The sequence below is a fragment of the Pinus tabuliformis genome, chromosome 5_1, assembly GCF_031772625.1.
Source record: "Pinus tabuliformis cultivar Carrire ecotype Pingquan chromosome 5_1, CPIR1, whole genome shotgun sequence".
Lineage (NCBI taxonomy): Eukaryota > Viridiplantae > Streptophyta > Pinopsida > Pinales > Pinaceae > Pinus > Pinus tabuliformis.
Window position 1 is genome coordinate 119474279 of NC_142305.1, and position 5850 is coordinate 119480128.

Sequence of the window (5850 nt, forward strand, 5' to 3'; positions counted from 1 at the left end):
TCTTATTTTTCTTTTGCTGAAGCTTTAAATGTGGCTTTTGTCATATCTGATGGACCTCCTTTTCTCATCTCAAAGGAAGTTAAGATTCTGTGAAGCTGTGTCATAGTAATAGTTTGTAGATCATGCTTTTCTTTTATGGCAGATACTTTTGAATCAAATTTAGTAGATAAGGATCTTAAAACTTTTTCAACTAAGGTAACTTCCTTTATCTCTTCACCCACATTCTTCATGCAATTAACAATCTCATCTATACGTAAGAAGTAACTAGCTATACTTTCATCATTGTGCATCTTGAGAGTTTCACATTGAATTCTGAGAGTTTGCATTTTAGCACGTTTTACCTGAGAGTCTCCTTCATAGCTTAGAAAAATTTTGTCCCATATTTCTTTGGCTGATTTGAGCTGCATAACTTTGAAAAACTCTGATTGTGACAGACTTCCCAATAATGTATTGAAAACCTTGGCATTGGTTTCATATTTCTTTTTACCTGCTGTATTTGTAGGAATTGTTGATGGAAATGTATATCCTCCTTCCATGATTTCCCAGACATCTGTTCCAAGAGATTGAAGATAGGTTGTGGTTCTTACCTTCCAATAAAAAAATTTACTCCCATCAAAGATTGGTGGTCTGATGGATCCCCCACTTCCTTGATTACTCATGATGATGGATCTTCCTTCAAGCGATCAAGCTTCTTCTGAAGGACCTGCTCTAATACCAATTGTTGGAAATAATACTGAGAGGGGGGCTGAATTAGTATTATCAGATCAATAATTTAATTTTCAAAACTAATTTGTATATGCTACTTTAATTCAGTGAACTAGCGTGTATACGCAACTGTACTTAATGAAACCAGTGTATATGCAGAGATCTTTTGATTTACCCAAATTATCATGTATTGAACCTTAATCAGTATATCAGGAATTCATTAGATAGTGCAGTAAAATAAAAATAAAGCATCACGCACGAGCAACACACATGAACACCAATATATAAGGTGGAAACCCAATGCAAGTGAAAACCACCTGTTGTTGTCGTCTCTGTCTTCTTTTAATAAAAGAAAATTATGTTTACAATTTTTGTAATGGTGTAGTCTTATACCAGTATGCAGGCTTCTACCTACAGAATGCTACAAACTTCTCTCATCCTCTAGCTTCTACTCGAAGGGAGCTACAACCCCCTAGCTCTTGTACTAGCTGATACGTTTTCTAGTACGTAGGAGCCGACCTACAGAAGGCTACGACCTTCTTTCTTCCTTCAAGGACCTCGTTTCATAAATTTTCAGACTGGATCCATCAAAAACATCATTCAATCATCAAATATATCTACATCAACCAATCGCCTTTCAAACCAACCACAACCAAATCAATCAATCACTTTGACAACCCATCAATTTGATCATTCAAAATGTTGTCACCAGAATACAGTAACTAGAACCCAAGCCAGAACCTAGAACACTGCAACAGCAAACAGAAGAAACTAAAATATATTTTATAAGGCATACGTTACTTCCATGTGTTGAATCTGCGTGTATAGCACTTTCCTCAAAGCCAACCAGCATATATATCTACAAATATAAATTCAGAATTCTGCAGCTCTTCCAGACTTTAGTTATACCCAAATCATATCATTTACACAATAATATTTGCGTCAGAATTCAGATCTAGAATATATATGACAAAAACATCTAATGATAATTCATTTTACTTCTTAAGATCATGATCTATCATTAGATCTGATCCCTCATCATCAGCTAAGGTTCATCCTTGGTTCAGATCCAGCAATGCACCATAACCCAATAACCTGCATACTAGATCTCACACTTCATCAGATATTTGATACTTGCACACCTTGGCCTACTAATCTTCTCCTCCTTTTATAGTTTTATGCCTTTCTCAATACCATGGACCAAAACCACTTAGGACCGATACCTTGGACCTAATACCTAGGGTCAATACCTTAGACCAGATACCTTGGACAAATACCATGGATCAAAATATCATGGACCAAATACTTTGAACCAAAAATTTAGTTTTCCAAGGTATACGCACTATTCCTTCTGTGAAAGTGCATGTGTACGTATACATGACTTGTATACAGTGAACCTGCGTGTATACGCAGCTTCGTCAATGGTGAACCTGTGTATACCTCTCTTTCTTCATTCTGTAATTCTTTATTGTTTACCTACTATACTTTGATCTTTCATCTGAGTTAGTTGCCTTCTGAACTGATTCCTTGAAGCTGCCTTGTGTTTCATCAAATCTGTAAACACTACTATCATGCACTCTATCACATCTGATATCTCTTCTGTAGATTCATCTAGTTACCATATACAAGTGAGTTGTTCTGCTACAAGTGGGTTTCCATCAATTACAACACATACATCATTATGCCAACACTTAGATGGGATGTCAGGCGAGAAGACAAAGGAAAGCATGGGAATATTGATCCACAATGGTTGGGCCCCTTCAAGATTGCATAAGAGAGGGGAAACAACACTTACATGCTTGAAAACGTGGATGGTGAACTGTTGGAACTTCTTGTAAATGGTCAGTTCCTAAAATTTTATTTTCAAAATTAGAGATATCTATCTCTTGCTCATTGTAAATATCTATTATGTGTTGAAATTGTTATTTGAGTTTTTCAGTTTATTATCAAAATGTCCTTTTTACATAATTATATTTTGTTTAAAAATAAATCCATGCCCAATATAAGTCAAGGCTACTGGTCTGCAGGTCCTCAACACCTTGCCAGCAAGGCATTATCCCCAGTTGGATCCAATGTTATCACTCACTGCATTGTGGGTTTCAATTGGCCAAGGTTGCTCAAGAGCAATGAAGTTTGGAGCCTCTATCTCAGGCCACATAAACTATCATAGCCAAATATGACCCTCTTCATTGCGTATTTCTTGGAAATATATTTCCAACAGTATATGGAAGTCTGAAAATGAACTCCTGGAGTAGAAGTTAAGGCATTTTGAAGTATACCTTGGAAAATCCAAGCAAACCCAAAAAATCACTAAGTGTGGAGGAAAATCACAATCGGACATCTGGCGTGCCGATCACAATCACATACCAGCATCAGCAGGTTCAGGCATGCAGGTTAGGATCATTGATGCTGGAAGGAACAGTGATATGTCAATTGTCTATATCGCATATCGGTGGTCGGTGTTGTTATAGCCATTTTTGGGCACTACAACCCCAAGCATAAATGTCAAAACCAAGGGCTCCTAAGTCCCTAAAGGTGTTGTTCCAACCCCTAAAAGAACAAGGTCAATTGATTACAGCATCTCCCAGAAGTTCTCCATGAAAAACTACTCAGAACTGGTCAAAACTGGACCATTTCACCTGCTCCGTAGGCAAAGTACGTTGCATCCCTCCTAAATACACACAGTAGGTGCGATGCATGTCAAAAATCCCTTCTATGGGGTGCGATGGGCGAGAAGGGACAAATGGTAGGGTCAATCCGCAAGGTGGAGAAGCATGGAATCTTCCAGAAACTTCTCCTATGACACTTGCCTCTCTGAATTCGACCAGGGATGAGTAATAGATCATCAATCTCCAAGTGGAATCAAGAACTATCAGAGGGAAGACACTAATCAAATCTCAAAAGCTGACTCACCTCCCTTGCAGACATCTATATATGGATCCCTCATCCCAGAGATCCAGAGGCTGGAATTTTGTATCTTGTAAGGAAGTGCTGTTGGTTTCTTGGTGCAATATCATAGTGTTGGGTGATCTAAGCTTTTCATGAGGTGAAGAAGGGCTTACTTGCTGAGAGGATGATGCTGGGTCAGAACAATTGGTTGTAATTCTCTTTTTCTTTCTTGATTATCAATAAAGCTATTCAAGTTTTCCTCCATACTCTTGCATGATTGATTATTTATGCATTTGTGTGGTCAATGTATATCTGATCCTATATTATTTATGATAATAGATCTATGTTCTTGGATAGTGTTATGCTACTTTGATTCTACAGGTACTCTTTGAAGCTGGGTAGACAAGGAAGCTAGTGGCAAAGACCTACAAGAAGAGAGAGGAATCAAGCAAGGAACCAACTACAGGATAGAGGTTGGTCTCCTTATTCTTCTCTTATCTATTTCTCATAAAGGAAAACAAAAGTAGTTTTTAGTTTGTTTGTTTCTAAGGTAGCTACCAGCCTTAGTGGGATTAGCAGCTCTGCATAGACACTATTCCTGATAACAAAATGGCGACTCCGCTGGGGAGCGAGTAGATTGTTTTTTCATCTACATTTGTTTACTTTATAAACTTACAGACAGAGCCTGAAGTCGAGCCAGCTAGCCTTCGAACTGCATTTGCTATGAAAGTGCAAAGTAGATCAACGCTGCTTCAGTCAATCTCTGGGTTTTGTTTATGAATTAAACGATTGATTTACAAGCTTTCTAATTGCCCTCGTGGTGGCTCTAGTAACCTCCTTAGATATACCCCTATGATTGATTTACTGATTACCACTTGCTTGGCCTAAATCCCTGAACTGAACTGAACTGCAAACTGTGACCCGGAATCCAATCAAAGTCTCGTCCATGGTCCAGCGCACTGTCTGTTCTGTGAACTTCAAATGCAGCGCACTTCTTGAGTGTAGTAGGTGCATTGCATTTCAGTTTCACTGTATTACAGGTGCGTTGATCAGACAAGGCCTTATTCCTAACATTTGGTTTCTGTGTTCACTCTTTTCAACTCTATTCAGGAGTTTTGCTGCCTGTAGTCAGTACACCTCTGTTTGAAACCCCTTTCCTTGTTGTTATTCTACCTCCATTGTGCAAAGAACTGTAAATGTTTTTATGTATTTTTGAGTCATTTTCAGTTCTCCTTTACAAAAAAGTAGCGTAATCGTACTGTCGTTTCTTGATTTGAAAGTGTCGCAAGTGTCATTTTCAGTCATAGAAGAGAATCTGATTGTTCTTGATAGTCGATTACACTGTTACTCTTGTATTTGATCTGAATTAGTAGTTTTTCCTAGTGTCGAAAGCAAGTTTTCAATTCCAAATCGCAAAGTGTTGTCATTGTCCTCATTTTGTTTTGAAAAGAAACTTGTTAGTAATTGTCGCTTTGGAAAATAATTCAGATTTGCGCTTAGCTTTCTTTTTATCATTCACACATTAAGAAGGCTGAAAACAAATACATGCATGTGCATTTGCATTTAGACTGTTTGTTGGTTTGATTTAGGACAGTGCACATAGTGTGGGCTCTATGCTCTTTGTTGAAAGAACACCATCTCTCTTTCCTTAGTAGCTAGGATTTTCATTGCAGAAATAAGATTAAACAACTATTTATCATCTTAGATTGCATTTTAGGAATTGTACATCTACATCACGCAGTGAACCTGAAAGGAAAATTTCTTAAGCAAGATAAACTATAAAATAAATTTAATGAATCTAAAAACGCTTTGGAACCTAACGCACAACATCTAGAAGTCTAGGCTAGAGAGGTATTCCGGCGTCATAAAGCCTGGTAACTGTTGTTTTCACTGTTGGTTGGGTGATTCCTCCACTTTGAGACGATAAGTGCCAGTACAGACTTGTGCTCCCATGTACCGTCAAGTATATTTTGGGAGACCACAATAGGCTTTATCCTTTATCCATAAGAAGCCGTGTCTGTCGCCCTATCGATCGCAATGCACTGAACACAGCATATAGGAAGATTGACTGTCGTACCGTAAAAAGTATTCTACAGTTTTGCGATTGGTTTGGTAATCCCTCTGTCTAGATTTCCACAGCAGTCCCTTTCGTTCCTTTTCAGACTCCTTAACGGAAAAGGTCCATCTGAGCACTTGTCACTTCAGACTCATTAAAAATCGAAGGTGACTAGAGTCATCTTTTTTTTTTTCTCGACT